The 17,166-nt window shown below is 41.7% G+C and overlaps 3 long non-coding RNA genes across 4 annotated transcripts; 2 read left to right on the top strand and 1 right to left on the bottom strand.

Annotated features, from left to right (window-relative positions):
- Positions 1-2,684: 2,684 nt before the first annotated feature.
- Positions 2,685-3,770, top strand: LOC146498881 (uncharacterized). The gene is made up of 2 exons (XR_014870178.1): positions 2,685-2,788; positions 2,923-3,770. It is a non-coding gene; the product is annotated as an uncharacterized LOC146498881 (long non-coding RNA).
- A 3,550-nt stretch (positions 3,771-7,320) lies between these two features.
- Positions 7,321-16,364, top strand: LOC146498879 (uncharacterized). 2 transcript variants are annotated; one of them, XR_014870213.1, is made up of 3 exons: positions 7,321-9,081; positions 11,776-12,017; positions 15,775-16,364. It is a non-coding gene; the product is annotated as an uncharacterized LOC146498879 (long non-coding RNA). The 2 variants fall into 2 exon arrangements; XR_014870212.1 differs by having other exon boundaries at positions 11,776-12,037.
- LOC146498880 (uncharacterized) lies at positions 7,460-14,063 on the bottom strand. The gene is made up of 2 exons (XR_014870214.1): positions 13,319-14,063; positions 7,460-13,217 (listed from the first exon to the last, which is right to left on the bottom strand). It is a non-coding gene; the product is annotated as an uncharacterized LOC146498880 (long non-coding RNA).
- Positions 16,365-17,166: the final 802 nt, after the last annotated feature.

The following is a 17,166-nucleotide window of genomic DNA, read 5'->3' as shown; positions in this document are numbered from 1 at the left end:
AGGTCTCGGTCTGGGTTAACATGATCATCAGGCGGTGTGTCCACATGTCCCATACTTGGCGGAAGGGAGCCCATTTGTCGGTATGGCGTCGGGGTCGGGAGAGCTTGTCGTCAAACCTGAGGGCCCTGGAGATGTGAGAAAATTTTTTGTGGCACATCGCGGCTCGGAAAATGCTCCTTCCCGTTTTCTCGCTCCAGAGGCTGGAGTGTGGACTTCAAAGAGGATTTTAGACAGAAACAGACACACTTTTTTTTTTTTTTAAGGCAAAAAGACCTTTTTATTGTTTTGTTTTTTATGTTTTTTTTTAATATAAAGGTCATTGATAGTGACACACAACACCACTATTTTTTCACTTTTTAAAGCAGAACAACACGCAATGAATCTGATTTATTTTGGCTGGAGTTCATTCAATGCTAAAATATGAAAAAATGGCGTCACCTGGTGAACAACTGAAAAAATTACAATTTTAAGGCCCGGACTCCAAAGTGTCACCCTCACTTGGAGGATGGCATTAAAGTTATAATAATCGTGCAATGAAAAAGAGCGTGATCTGGCTAGGTGGAAATGTCTACCCATATCACTCATGGGAAGGGTTGCTGCTATAAAAATGATGGTCTTACCAAAAATAAATTATTTATTCTCAATGATCCCAACTTAACCACCACACAATTGGTTCAGATCTCTAGATTCATACATGTCCAAGTTCCTTTGGAAAAATAAACCCCCACGTATAAGCTTAAAAACACTACAAAAGACCAAGGATAAAGGAGGATTAGAACTACCTAACTTTCAGCACTACTTCTTAGCCAACAGGCTTCAGTTTATCTCAGGATGGCTAAAACATACCCTGGAAGACCAGCGATTTATTGAAACCTACAAACATAATTGAAAATTCAGTATATAAGGCAAAAAGAGGTTGTACAACTAACAAGTTTAAAAGTTGTTTTCTCTTCAACATAGCCTGACCTCTCTAAACCAAGCTCTGTTGTCATTTCGTTAAGCAGCATATTTGTGTTTGTGTGTGTGTGTGTGTGTGTGTGTGTGTGTGTCTGCATGGGTGTGGTCCTCTGCAGAGACCATGTTGTAGAGTCCGACATCATGGGTGCTGCAGCCTGCTACTGAAGGAGCTGCTCAGTGCTGTCAGTATCTCCTGCATGGAGTGGGAGATGTTGTCCAACAGGGATGACAGCTTAACCACCATTCTCCTGTCACTCACCACCTCCACTGTCCTAGAACAGAGCTGGCCCTTCGGATCAGCCTGTTCAGTCTCTTTCTGTCCCCAGCAGAGATGCTGCGCCCCAGCAGACCACACCGTGAAAGATGGCCGAGGTCACCACAGAGTCATAAAAGGTGTTCAGGAGTGGGCCCTTCACTCCAAAAGACCTGAGCCTCTGCAGCAGGTACAGCCTGCTCTGCCCTTTTTTGTAGAGAGTGTTGGATTATAATGTTTTATGCCATGTTAGACCCCTAATTAAAGATTGTGAATTATTATGTAGTTTTAGTTTGCATTATTCTCCTGAATTAGAAGAAGGTGATAACTATTACATTTGTTAAACTGATCTGCATTACATTAGACTGCTGATTTATTGTGAATGAATGATATTGTTTTATGATGCATTATACGGCTGAGTTATAAGAAATACTGTTCGCAGAAAGTCATCGCCTTATTTGTCTGATTAGAAGAGAACAGAGCATACTGCCCCATCTCAGCAGGAGCAGATAAACAGGGAGCCAAGGTCGTAGCTTAGGCGCTGTGTGTGAGAAAGAATGTGAATGTTTAGGCTTTTATGATTAGGTGGGGGCCACTAGAGGCTATAAGAGTTTGATCAATGCTCCACCATTTTGAGATCTGATGCTGTCTGCTGTATGGTGTCCATCTCCCACGCGTGTATTCATTAAATCATCGTTTGACTCAACCCGGCCGGACCAGTGTTGTTATTTTGGTTTTCCTCGTGTATCCATCCCCAATATTTGAATCCGTGACAAGAGCATCTGAATTGTGAGTCCAGTCCAGTTTATTGTTCAGATGAACACCGAGGTACCTGTAGCTGTCTTGTAGCTATTACACTCACATGCAGAGGATTTGTGCTCTCAGCAGGAATCTTGTGCAGCCGTGTCTGTGTGTGGTGGGGTGAGAGCACAAAGTTCCTCAACTTCCTCTTAGTGGTGACAGAGCAACATAAACAGGGACTGAACAGTCGGTGAGTTAATACTAAAGTCGCATTTTAAATTTAGATTAAAAGAGAATCAGCTCTTCTTAAATAAACTGTAGGATTTTAGTGAGTCATAAAAATGTTTTCAGTAAAAAAAAGATGTCTCAAAACACTAAACTATACCCTATACTTCAGTTTTAAGGAATTATGGATTACAGTGATGGTTATTACACATTTCCTTGTGTAATAACAAATTCTTCTGTGATTACAGAAAGGTGCAGTAACATAATCCTGTAAAAGTTTTATTTTCATATACCACAAGAGGGAGTTTGTGGTATATGCACTTTTAACTTCTCTGAAGCTCAATTGCTTAAGGTTAAAAAAACAGGTGGATCTCATGAATAATACCTTGTATTATTTATTATAAAAAGGAGTGAGTGTGTCAGCTGTTAGGTTTAATGTGTGTGTTGTAGGTTGCCATTTAACAAGCTAGAATGCTTTTATTTGCTCCCTATGTAACCCACGAATATTAGTATGTGCACGACCTCCATAAAGGGAACAAGCAGCATTGTGAAGAACAGACTTTACTCAATGAAGGAAGCCATCTGGTGGGATAAGATAACGACAACATCCTGGTAGGGCTGCACTCACATTGTATAACCACGCTTGCACAAAACACTTTGTAACCATATATAGTAATTTGTCTTAGTTAATACAGCAACAAGCTTTATGAATATTCATGTGTGTAAACAATAAAAACAACCTGCAGGGAGAAAGCAAGTTGAAGTGGGTTGGAGACAACTGCTTCCCTCTCGCAAGTGAAAACCTGAGCTCTGTGAGACCTCGTTCCTGAGTGAGTTTCTGTTTATCCAGCAGTATCAGAGGTAAAACTCTGACATCAGCATTCAGAAGTTTGCCCTGTGCTTTGATGCAAAGTTTCTGTGCTGCTGTAAAGATGTTATGGTGGTGTGTAGATCATTAATTAATATTTACAATAATTCCCTGTCCAACCTGGCAACCCTCTGGTTAATGGCTCAGTTTTACTAGCCCAAGTAAATTTGTATTGGCTTGTGAAATAAGCTTTAATTTTTACATTTTTAAATATTAAAACAATTTAATTGCGATAGTATTTTGGATTGTTTTACTTTCAATGTGAAAAATGTAAAAACCTTGAAAAAAATATGGTTTAGTACACACCACGCCCCCCTTTAGACTCACCCCTGTTCACTGCTTCTAAAATAGTACCACTGCTGTCGGCCTTCATTAAGCTGCATATTTTAATTCAACTTCTGGAGGATGTTTTGATGAAAGACTCCCTTTTCCCAAGTAAAGGTTTTAATAGAGGTCACAGGAACAGCACTGCTGTTTTGGATGCTGGAAATGTGTTTTCTTTCACTCTACCTGAGCTCAGTGTCTCAGTAACGGCTCCGCCTCATTGCTCTTTGCAGTGGTTTTGTTTTATTCACCAAAAATAACATAACATGCTAAAGACCAGCCGGTAAAACCACTGTAGAAATCACCAGTTAATCTTTGCATATTTGCAACTGCCCCATCGAAGGTCTCAATAAAATATGAATGATGAAAAAGACATGACAGATAACATAATCTGATATTAAGTATGTGGTGGGGCGTGGCCTGCGGTGCCGTGCAGGGAGGGCGGACGCACCTGCACGGCATCCTTAATCACGTCCACCAAGTTTAAAACACGGGGACTCAGGTGTGTGTGGTGGGTGGTGTGAGGTGTTGTGAATAAAATGTTTGAGAACGATACGCCGTGGTCCCGCCGTGCCTTATTCACGCCACAGTGGTGCTGAAACCCAGGAGGCGGCATGGCGGGTCCTTACCGGAGCCAGGGAAGGGAGGAACTGGCCCAGATGGTGGCCGAAATAGCGGCCACCCAGCGGGAGCAGGCGGCGGAGGTGCGTCGCCAACAGGAAGAGCTGCAGAAGGAGAGCGAACGCCACCTGGGGAAGATGGCGGAGCTGGCAGCGCTGCTCCAGGCCTGGGCGACCTCGACGCCGCCACCCCCACCGGGGTATACTGACGGTGGTAAAGCGGTGGAGGCACCTCGGCAGCCGGAGGTGGTGGACGAGTCACGCGGGGGTCCGAGCCTGCCGGAGGAGGAGGAACAGCCGGGTGAAGGGCTGCTCCTGCCGGTAGCGGTGGAGGAGCCGCTCCAATCGGAGGCGGAGGACGAGGCGGGCGAGGGTCTGCGCCGGCTGGAGGGAGAGGAGCTGCGGTTAGTGACGGAGGAGCCACGCGAGTGGCTGCTTGAGGCGGCGGCAGCGGAGGCGGCGCCCGACGAGCCGCTCCAGCCGGGAGAGGCAGCGGCGGAGGCGGCGCCCGACGAGCCGCTCCAGCCGGGAGAGGCAGCGGCGGAGGCGGCGCCCGACGAGCCGCTCCAGCCGGGAGAGGCAGCGCCCGAGGAGCCCGAGGTCGGCGGGCGGAGCAGAGCGGCCTCGCCTCCACCAGAGGCCGGCGTGTGGTGTGGTTCGGCGTGCTGGACGCCTGCCCAGCCGCCCATGAGCCCCGGCTCAAGGTCACGCCGGCTGCGCCGCTGCTTGCCACATGGGTGGCCTCCGGTCCATCTCCGGGGCTGCCATTGGATACGTGGGCGACCCCCGGACTCACCTCATCACCGGCGCCGCTGGATAAGTGGACGGCCACCAGAACAGACACCTCCCTCTCGCTAGGCCAGGGCCCGGGGGTGCCGACGGTCCGGGCTGATCCCCTCTCCCGCTTTCGGTGGGGGGGGAGTAGGTTCGGCCGGATGGCTCCCCGGCCTCAGTCGGGCGATGGGGGTATGTGGTGGGGCGTGGCCTGCGGTGCCGTGCAGGGAGGGCGGACGCACCTGCACGGCATCCTTAATCACGTCCACCAAGTTTAAAACACGGGGACTCAGGTGTGTGTGGTGGGTGGTGTGAGGTGTTGTGAATAAAATGTTTGAGAACGATGCGCCGTGGTCCCGCCGTGCCTTATTCACGCCACAAAGAACAAAACGGATTGTTCCTTAACAAGACTATTTAATCTGGCAAGCATTTGGCATTTGAGAAGGAAGCTACTGATGAATGTAAACGTTGAGTAAAGTGGCCTCTAGTGGCTGTCAGTCCCCGTACAGGTAAATGATTTGTTTTAATGAAGAAAGAGTAAGAGCTTAAAATGTGTGTTTAAAACCAGGGAAACCAATATAAATAGGTCTATGACTTAAAAAGAAACTTTAAAATAACCTTATCAGAAAAACAAAACAAAAAGATCAAAACTCTGGCTTCTAATCACTGATGTTACTTATGACCAGTGTTGGGTAAGTTACTTTAAAATAGTAACTTAGTTACATTACTAGTTACTTCTATCAAAAGTAACTCAGTTACTTCAAGTTACTCGTTACTTTCAAAGTAACGAGTTACTTGGGAAAGTAACTTCGGTTTTACTCAGAATTCTCTTGTTAATGTGTTGCTTCCATAACTTTGCCAGTCTTCTAGCTTGCTTACTTGCCACAAGTGCACTGTGCCACCTACCAATAGAAAGGAAAAGATAATGTGCATATTTCCACGAGAGAAATCCCACACCTGGACCGTCATTGACTGCTGCCATGATTCTAGCCTACGTCACAGCGTCATGTGCGCCTTTTACATCCAACACAAAAACTGCAGTTGTGGTGCTTTGATTGTACTCAGAACTCGGAAATTCTGCCTTCTGAATAGGAAGATGTAGGTAACACCAGGCTGCAGATGAGCTGCATACAGGGCTGGACTGGGACAAAAAATTGGTCCGGGCATTTTGACTAGAGACTGGCCCACCATTATAGGAAAAATCATAAAGCCTTTGAATGAAAACAAACGCTGTTGTGACAGTGATGTTCACTGTTTTGATGGTATATTTGCATCAATCTATGAATCGTTTGTTCACAAGATTCAGATAATTATTTTTTAAAAGCTAGACATTTTAAATTAGAATAAGAAAGAAAAGTATTTCTTTGTGCCCACCTCTACCTGTTAATGCCCTACCTGGCCCCCCTGGCAAAACTTTGCTAGATCCGCACCTGCACAATTACCAGCTGTCAGCTACCTAAAAAAGGATCCTGGGGTTATCTGTCTCTCAGAAACAGTTCATAACTTCCCTTCAACTCATTCATGTCACCTAAAAGGTAAACCTGTTTCTCCATCACCTGTTCAGCTCTGATGATTCAGTAAGGACATCTCCTGGTTTCATCTTCATGTTTCCCTCTCACCAGATAACCAAACCGACACCATGACCAGCAGCTTTTTTGCAGCTGTGGCTCCAGCAAACATCAGCTGATACTAGAAATTAATATTAAATAAATTCTAACAACAGCTGATCAAGCTTAAACGTGCTGCTGTTGTTTAACATGACATCGGCTGATTTTCTCTTTCTGGCGCAAAGTGGGCGATAAACAAACAAGAGAGCCGATCAGCTGATCATTGATCAGTTTTCATGATTGAAGTAGAAACAGGAGAGGGAGGGGGGAGAATGAAAGAAGAAGAGGCAGCTGTGCAGCGTAAAGACAGAATAACTCCAGCTTTGTGCCCTTTTCATTGTAGCTGAATTACGGGACAAACTGTTCCTTTTCACCTCAATAAGAAACGCGTAATATTTTCTCTGAATACCAGACGGGACGGTTGGCAACTCTAATAACTTATGAACAAAATAAAGTTCAACATCATTAACTTCATAGCACCCACCCAGCTGTATAGAAACTCTGTCATGCTAGCTAGTGCGCAGTACGGAAAAAGTCAGCACAACAAAAATAAACTCTACCTAAACTTGGTTTATATCTGACCCAGATAGACTGCAGGTCATAACTTCTTACCTGAAGTTCAGTTCACACTTGGACCGGCGGCCGCCTCGGGTCTCTTTTCCTTCTACGTCCCCTTTCCCTCATCCACCTGCTGGCCTTCACCACTTGCTAATGTTATAGAATCTGTGGAAGCTCCACGATAGCCACCACACGAAGTAACGAGTAACGACCCTATCTAAATCCCAGTAACGACTAACGCGTTCCTGATTTTGGCATAATAACTAGTTACCGTGCTCGTTACCACAATAGTAACGTAGTTACTGTAACGCGTTACTTAATAACGCGTTAGTCCCAACACTGCTTATGACATACTAAAATCAAGAGGTTTTATCCTTGCGCACAGTGCCACGGCCACTCAGCACAGTTGCATTTGTTACAAGAATAATCTGTTAAAATATACATATCATTTTTACAATTATGGGTTATAATTGTAACCCACTAAGCTTTAGCACTTACCCTGATATAGATAAATTAAACACACACTGATATATTTATTTTTTCAATGTTTTGTCAGTTGAAGCCAATTGAAGTCTCTCTAATAGTGCCAAGTTACAATGGGCACTTTAAAACTCTTTATACTGTAAGGTTAAAACCACACAGTATTAAAGAGAAAACCCCAGCAATCAAATGATCTCCTGTGAGTAAGCACTAAGGCGACAGTGGGAAGGAAAAACTCACTTTTAACAGACCCAGAACTGATCAGGAATTAAAACAAGACTAAAACAGGTCAAAATCAGGGCTACTTTAGGACTTAACCAAGACAGAACCTGTCATGGTCCTGGGTTGGTGACCCAGCGCTTTGAGTTTATTATTATTTTCTAGTTTATTTTGATTTTGTATTAGTTCTTTGGGTTTGGTTGTCGTGTTTATTATCCCTACCTGTGTCTTCCCTCTGTACTCTGTTCAGATCTCCGAGTTTTGTGTTGCAAAACAGTCTGTGTGTTTTCTGTTTTACTTTGTAGGTCTGTGTCTCGTTATGCCCATTAGTTCCAGCTGTGTCCCCTCCTGTGTGCCATTTCCTAATTACCTGGTGTGTGTATTTATAGTATGTGTCTGCCTGTGCTCCTCGTCGCGTCATCTGCATTTCTCTGCATCATTTTGGTATACCTCCGTGTCCTCTGTTTGTATTAGTTTTCCCAGTTTAGGTTTATGTTCAGTTCTGCCCTCACCTTGGGTTTTTTCAGTGTAAATAAATCTCCACCTGCATCTCCACTGCCATCTGCATCTTGGGTCCTCATTCATTCCACCACACGACTGCTGCCCCAGCCGTGACAGAATCAAAACACTGAAAATTATCATAGACCTGCACTACACTTATTTTAGGTAGGTACTAGGTACTAGATACATGTTCTGATGAGTTTTGGCAAACAACCATTTGACTAACATGTCTGTCTCACCTGGCTCTTGTTCCATCTCTGTTCTGTCCTCATTTTCCTCTCTCTCCCTCTTTGTGCTGACAATCAAGCCAAACACCAACATCATCAAATATACAGTTGAAACCAGATATTTACATACTCTTCAGATAAAAACACAAACACTTTTTTAATCTTAAAACATCACATCATTACATAACTGAAACCGATTTTGTGCTTTGTTTAGCCATGGAGGGAGCAACTGAATATATGAAACAAACACACATGTAAGCTAAGACTCTCTTAAAAAATAAACAGCATTGTTGTTCAGCTTTTCATTTCGCCATTTGTTGATTCACTCGAAGAGCAAGTAACGTAATATGGGTCAAGTGATCAGTTTGATATCAATCTTTTGTGATACAACATCATATTTACATGTACATTTGTACAGTACAAATGATTTGCTTTGGTACCCGGCTAAACTTATGCATATGTACATATATAATATATTAATATAAGTGAAACACAAAGAACAGATGTGACTTAAAATTGTTTTACATTTGGTGAAAAAAAAAAATCGCTCCATAAAGGAGTGCTTTTCAAAATCTCGCGTTGTTTCCAGAAATATCGCGCGGTTTCCTCAAACCCATCCCCCCATTCTGGAACGTTCTTCATTTGCCCTTGGACAAGGCTGAGGGTTGAGCTGGTTTTTTTTGGGTTACGTGCATCTCTGAGCTTCGGACTTATTTTCGCACTAAAGGTAAGAACTTTTTGACCTAATTTGAATCCCTAAGCATAAATGAAATGTTTACAAAGTTATGATGCTGCAAAGTAAAGTATGTCACAAGTCCTGGTGAACTTTTTCCTAGCACTCAGTCGAGGCTAAGCTAGCTGAAATTTTGACGGTAATGTCCACACGTACCCGGGTATTTTTGAAAACGCAGATTTTTCTATACGTTTGCACCTTTCGTCCATAAGTAAACGGCGTTTTCGGTCACTGAAAACGGAGATTTCTAAAAACTCCGGCCAGGGTGGATATTTTCTAAAACTCCGTTTTTGCATTTACGTGTTCACGAGAAAAACGGAGAAAACGCAGCGTCAAAGATGTGCGCCTTTTTTGACGTGCGCCACGTTATTGTTTCGGTGAAATGAATTTCTACAATACTGTTAATTGTACTCTCTGCAGTGTTTAAATTCTTACATATACACACACAGTTACTGTCCCGCCACACAAAGGACTTGCTCTGCTTCTATGCGCCATCTTTGTTTACTATCTCCCACAGAGGCTTCTAGACTTCTGATTGGCCAACATTTCGCCACATGTTGCTTTGGGATGTTCCTAGCAGCGTTTTCCATCATTTTTGGCTTTATGTGTGGATGGGATTATTTTTTTAAAATGAAAACGGAAAATCTCCATTTTCAAAAATACCTGTGGACGTGTGGACATAGCCTTAGCCAATTTTCATAGTTAGAAAGCATTGTGTGGCTATACTGCTTAACTAGCACCAAAATTACATGTACTTAACATCAAGTTGTACTTAAACATTGTCTTGTTGTTGTTGTTTTTTTATAAGATTGGTATTAATAAAGGACTGTATTAGAACAATTTAACTAAGTTCTAATTTTGTCTCTCTGTGGCAACTTATAAATTGCATAGTCACACTATTACATTAATATGTTAATATCAATCAATGTGCTTTATTTATAAAGCACTTTTCATACAAAAGAAAATGTAGCACAAAGTGCTTTACAGTGTTAAAAGCAGCGATTAACAATAGAATAACAGGATAGAATAAATAAGCATAAAATAAATAAACATTAAGTAAAAGCTAAATTAAAGGTGGGTCTTGAGCCTGTTCTTAAAATCATGTACGTTCTCTGCTGCCCTGAGCTCCTCCGGCAGGCTGTTCCACAGACGAGGACCATACCACTGAAAAGCTGCCTCTCCGTGAGTATGTGTCCTGACTTTAGGGACAATCAAAAGGCCAGTACCAGAGGACCTCAAGGTCCACGAGGGTTCATATGGTAAAAGCAGATCTGAGAGATAAGAAGGCCCAAGACCATTAAGACATTTAAAAACCAATAGAAGAACTTTAACATTGATCCTGAAACACACGGGGAGCCAATGCAGCGATTCTAAAACCGGTGTAATGTGGGCCCGCCCTCTGGTCTTCGTCAGCACACGAGCTGCAGAGTTTTGTAAAAGTTGTAAAGTTGAAATATTCTTTTTAGGAAGACCAGAGAGCAGGGCATTACAGTAATCAATGCGACTGGTAATAAAAGCATGCATCAACATCTCCGTGTTGGCCCGAGAGAGAATAGGGCGGACTCTGGCTATATTTTTTAGATGATAAAATCCGATTTTGGTTACATGTTTAATATGTGGGATAAAACCAAGCTCAGAGTCAAAAACAACACCCAGGTTTTTCACTTGTAGCGAAGGACATAATGAAAATGCCTGTAATTTAGACAAGAGTTTCTCTCTCTGAACCTCAGGACCGATGATTAAAACTTCAGTTTTGTCCTGGTTAAGCTGTAAAAAGTTTTCTGCCTTCCAAGATCTTATATCTAAAATACAGTTAAAAAGGGCATCCATTAGTCTGGTGTCATCAGGAGACACGGAAATGTACAGCTGAGTGTCATAAATTGTAACAGATAAAACTGTGGGGCTGCTGAAAACAATAGCATGGAATTCAAAAGTGGTAAAATGATCAAATAAAATGTGTTTGGTGGTGAGTGTGTTGTTGGTAAAAGATGCAGTCCCACCACCTCTCTTACCACTTCTAATAGAAAAAGAGAAATTAAAATTTGGTGGAGAGGCCTCAGTGAGAACAACTGGTGCATCCGAACCCAGCCATGTTTCAGTTAAAAATAAACAGTCAAGTTTATTATCTAAAATTAAATCATTAATAATAAAAGACTTGTTCAACAGAGAGCGGCCATTTAAAAGTGCCATACTGATTGAGACTGGTGGATTTTTGACAATAGAGTTAAATGGATGTTGACATTTTTGAAGAGGCCGGAGGTTATTAATGTTTTTGGAGTTACTGGACTTATGATAATTCTGTTGCTCTCTGTTTGTGATTATGACGGGTATTGTGTTGACTGTGGGAGAGAAAGGTCCGAGTCCAGAGTTTTGTGTATTACTGTTAAGAGTGGAACAAATATAGGAGCTGGGACCAGGGGAACATCAGTCAGTGACAGACAGATCAGCAGGTAATGTCGGTTTGGGGTAGTGACAGGGCGGTGTGCGGGAGTGCTGTACGCCAAATTGGTGGACAGCAAACGGCGTCCCCAGGTGTTGAGGTGGAGCTCGTCTGCCCCAAAAAGATGCCTCCTCTCCCAGAAGGCATCAAAATTGTTAATAAAACCCACGCCATGGGAGACACAGGCGGAGGAAAACCAGGTGTTAAGGCTGAGCAGCCGGCTGAAACGGCCTATCCCTCTGCCACAGGTGGGGGTGGACCCGGAGTGGCTCCTGGGAACGACAGCGTTAGCGCCCCCCTCATCCGCACGTTCCTGACGATGGAATCCTCGAGGACCAGCGTGGACAGAGGAGGTGCCACTGGGGGCTGCTGGCCATCTGCGACGCCCGCGCCGCGGCACCAGGGGGTGTTCAGATTGAGATGCGCCAGCCGGACTGCGTGAGTGACTCCCTGTAGCTGCGCCGTGGGTCCTCTTCTCTGAGGAGCCGGGGTAAGGCACAGCTCTCCACGGTGAGATATCTGTATATTGGTTTGATTTTGCTTTTGGACAGTGGAGTGAGTAGTAGCAAGGGTTATATGTGGTTTATTTATCTATTTTTACAGACTTTGACATAAGAAGCAGTGTATATTTCAAAATTCATTTCTATTTAAAATTTTATGCATACCACAAATATACTAGTAGGAATCTTTTTTTGAGTTAGTAACAATTAAATTATTTACGTCATAAAGCGATTTCAGGGTCTTTTATTGTAATACAACCGCTTTTAAGCCTGGTGCAAGCATCACAGCAGATGTCTTTATGTCAAAGTAACTGAGGATAAAACACAGAAAACATGAAGGAGATTTTCCTGGCTTGGTTTTTTATAGCAGATAACCTTAAAAATATTCTGCAGTAGAACAAAAACGACAGTGACAGCCAAAGAAAAGCTTACCACAAAACGGAAAAGTTAAAACTTCTTATCTTGTGTGCGTTTTTTATTTTGACAGCGAATGCGCACCTGCGGACCACTTATGTGCACCCCTGGTTATATAGCTTGTCATATTGCAGCCACAGAAATTCTTTTGTCCATGAAACCATAAAGCTGCACTTTCTTTTTGCCTTATAGTCTGATTTGTCATAACTTTTCCGTTTTGTGGTAAGCTTTTCTTTGGCTGTCACTTCTTCACCCTGACCTGTCTTATTTGGCTCAGCAGAACTAAAATATATATCCTGCTGCTTTTACACAGGCACTCACATAACGCTCAGCGATTCTCTGCGCGATCAACCTCTCACATGTTTAAGCTTGTTGCGGGAGATTTCACTTGTCATGTTTGCATAGTAAGCTAACAATTGATAAGACGATGTCAGAGGAATTGGCGCGCAAATGATCATCACTCACCAATCAGTGCTGTCGCTCTCTATATACAGTTCACGCGATTGCAAAAAACAAGCGCAAATTCAAACGCGATTTCAATATGTCACATATTGACAGTGGCTCACCGATGCCAATGACATAATTACCCAGCTACATTTCTGAAAGAATGCAAAAGCATTGACATATATTTTTCCTTCCTATGACAGCCCGACTGGAAAAATTGCTAGCCCCGGGACGTCGGGCTAGCGATTTTGCGAGCCCTGTACAGTGTTTCAATATTTTTTACCTACTACTCTCCCTGATGGAACAACGCTTGCACTGCCACATACAAGTCACTGAAAGAAAAAAAGAGAAGCAGTTTTAAGGATGGTTTTATTGGCACCTTTTTTTTTTACTTTGATTAAATCATAAAAAATATATGATGGTAAAAACTTACCATGTATTAAAGAGTAGGCACAAACAATCAGAAAAGGGGTCAGCTTTCTTTGTGGTGTTACTATGGTAAAGAAAACAGACAAAAAAATTTAATAAAAACTCCAGTGGATTTTTTTTTTTACTTTGTTGCAAATGTATAAAACAATAAAAATACATATAAATACCTCTTGCAATATAAAATTCACAGATAAATATCCAATCTGTTGCCAAATGTAATAGCAGTGTTTCACACTATGCAATAAAGATGCTGGTAGTTGCGGTAAAGGTCCGACAGGCAATTTTCATAACTGTCCGCCATTGCCTTTTCCTCTGACCTCGTGTTTATGCTCTTTTTCCCATGCACTAGTGTTTAAGTCAATTCGAAGGATGCAGCCCCTGAATTTGGACACAGCTAATATTTAGCAACTCGCGCACGCTAGTTTAACTTGCATTACTGCGAGAGGCCGAATGCTTAAAAAAAAGGAGGGAGAAAGAAAGAAAGAAGAAATGCAAATGATGAGATGCTAAGAGCCAGAGCCTTGTCAACCTGGGTTAAGAGTACGGACTTTAAACTATATACCAGTTTTTGAATTGTGTCAATGGGCCACGTAAAACCTGAGTTATGATTAAAAAAAATACATGCGATGTTATTTTTTCTGAACAAAACAGTGGTGTTTATAGCGGGAAGAACAGTACGGACAGCGCTAGCAAACACTCTCTGCTTGCTAGTGAAAAAAGAAAAAACACCCTTTCCCTATAATCAAAAAATGATATGGCAACATATGGCACTTGGTTGTTTAGGGAGAAGGGGGAGTTTTAGGACCCACAACGGAAAGCGGGCGAGCAAAAGAAAGGGAGAGAGCGAGTTTTCATATGTGAGACATTAGTGATGTTTAACGTGTTTAGAGGCTATGGTTAGTGTGTTGTGTTTTGTATTGTTTTGTATTGTATGTCAGTTACACTGCTGAGTGTCACATTTGCTCCAAAAAAGCCATCAAAGGCAAATTCCAGTGTAAACGCTGTTCCCACATGGAAAAAGGAACTGATACACCTCCTGCTGTCAGACCTGTGGGGTTTAGGCCTGTGCTGTTCTGTTTTATAGTGGACACAAACTATTTTTTTTGTGTGCCTTCTAATTTGATGCAGAACACCTGATTGTTCAGTAAATAGTTTTAAATGGTTATATAAAAAATGCCTGAGATCTTGGCTGTATTTTTAGGTAAATAGTACCATATAACTTTGTTGTTTGCAAAACGCGCATAATTTTTTAGAAATGTACAATTCCTATTTGCATTTCAAGTTATGAAAATGATTCGTTAAACATGTTTGTGGGTTTTACAGTAAAAAAATATAACTCTTCGGATTTTGAATTTTTTGTCTGGATTTAGATCAAATGTGCTAATATAATATGCCAAAATGAAAAAAATAACTCAAATTTCAGATATTTGAGGTTGTGCTGGAAATAATGATAACAAACAAGTCAAGATAAACAGTTTTTAAAGGTGAAATATAGAAGTAAAATCAAAAGTAGTCAAAAACGGCCAATTATACCCTGGACCCCAGAGGGTTAAATGAGAAACGTTTTGTCTGGAGAAAATAAACCTCAGGATCTTATCTTTGCTCACTTTTAGCCGTCTTTGTTAATGTTTTGTGTGAAAAACTGGTAATATTTTAAATAATGTTTTTGAAGAAATGTAGACCATTCCAACCACTCCTGTCACAATTTAGACACACAGTCACCCAAAATGTCAAAGTGTAATTATCAACCGTCTGTTGTACAAAGTAAATATTGCGTCCATAGGAATAAAGACGCAGCTAGCTACATCTGAGGCTCTCTAGGTCCAAATTGGCCTGCTAAATGTTAACGTTCATGACAGTGTAATTAGAGAACGACTGAACAAGTATGACTTCTTATTTTTGAGATTCTAGAAGCCAAATCAAGAGAACAGATGTACTGGCATTTTCTCTCATTTGTAACACTTTACAGTCAGTTAATTAAAAATATCTTTCAAATGTACTGATGATAAAAATAAATGTTGGTTGCAGCTTTCCACGGCTACTGTGTTTAAAAGCTAACAGTACTTTCCCTCAGGGTCCGTGGGTGTTAATTATGTGAACCAAAATGAAAGCAGATTGATAAAAAACAAAAACAAATGACCCAAATAAAAACTAAAACAAACTTTTTTTTTAACAAGGTCACCTTACAAGACAAAAAAAAAAAGGCATGGAAGCCTTGTTGCGATTGCTTCATTGGGCAAATTTATTAACAACAAAAGCGTCGTGCAGAAATGACGTGGAGGAAATCGCTAGACGGTTTGTCCACTTGGTCCAATTGGTAATCTAGCTTTATAAGCTATTTATCTTTCCCTTAGTAAGTATTTTACTTCCAAAATGAAACATCTGAGCCAGGTAAAAGCTTCTTTATCTTCTCCTTTACTAATCTGTCCCTCTCTGTTCTCTCCTCCTTTGTTGTGAAAGCTACGACCAATCTTTGCAGCTCCCTGCGAAAGCAGGAGAGAAGGTGTATGAAGGACAAAGAGAGAAGACTTAGAGGGCAGGCGGATCAGGAAAGCAGAGTCGGTGGAGAGGAAGGGCGAGAAAAAAAGGACGAGAGAGAAATGGACAATGGACTATAAAATATGAATTGATTGTGTTAAAAGTGTTAAATTGATTGTTGATGTTCATTGTTAAATATATTTGTAAAATCAGTTTTACCCTGGTTCTTTTTATTCCTCGAAGCATCCAGAGACGGCACTGGAACTCAGTAGTCATTTTCACAAAACCTTTATTCATCTTCATTCATCTTCATTTAAGCATGCATCTTGTAGAAGGGGAGATGTGCAATTCTCCCCTTTGATTCTGTGTCTTTGATGCACAGCTGCCTCTTCTTCTCTCATTCTCTCCCCTCCCTCCTGTTTCTACTTCAATCATGAATCAATCTCTGAATCTCTTTCATTTTATTTAAGATTTTGCTGTGCGAAGTCTCCTCTCGATCTCCTGCAAGCTCACCTCTCCCTTCCACTCCTGCTCTGCCGTGATTTGTTGTCGTGTGGTCACGTGACTGAGCAGACGCCTTTGTTTGTTTGTTTTTGGTTTCCAAAATTTATAGAGCCAGTGTAAACATGTACATACAAAAAATATGCCACATGTTGAAAGTCACTTCTTTAACCTTGTTATTGATACAGTATTTATCACAGGTCCTCCATGCTTTCTCCTGTTGTATATCATTAAATAAGGAAGAGCAGGACCGTTTGAAGCAGAGACAGTAACAGAGCTCATTATATTACTAATATTGTTCTTATTATTTCTCTTTCAACACATCATTGACAAAAATATATTAAGCTGTCATAAACTCTTCTAACCTTAAGGCTAAATCACCAACAGCAGAGTCTAAGGAGCTTGGAAAGAAAAGCGTCTGTACTTCTTTGAGTTGCTTGAAGACGTTTCACCTCTCATCCGAGAAGCTTCTTCAGTTCTAAGGGTCAAATGGTGGAGATGGGACTCTCCACCATTTGACCCTTAGAACTGAAGAAGCTTTTGAGAAAATATTTAGTGGCCTGAACTGTTAGCAGGTCTCTACATATTGAGCATGTTGCTCACATATACCACTGAAATTTAAATTGTAAAAACAGGACAAATTATTCGGGCTTATGTACATCGCGTACATAAGCATGATTACACAGTTACACAATCGTACCAAAACTCTGCCCTGATAGTTTCCACTTTCTCTTTCGTATCAGACATACTGAGACAATATTCGGGATAAATGACCATGAAAGCAATTTATTTATTCAGTTTAGAGGTTTACACATCCCATCATTATAATCATTGACCCTGTTTCACTTGAATCGTCCACTTGATGGCGCAGAA

The sequence above is a fragment of the Neolamprologus multifasciatus genome, chromosome 17 (assembly GCF_963576455.1).
Source record: "Neolamprologus multifasciatus chromosome 17, fNeoMul1.2, whole genome shotgun sequence".
Lineage (NCBI taxonomy): Eukaryota > Metazoa > Chordata > Actinopteri > Cichliformes > Cichlidae > Neolamprologus > Neolamprologus multifasciatus.
The sequence above is the reverse complement of the archived record's forward strand: the minus strand, read 5'-3'. Positions and strand labels throughout refer to the sequence as shown.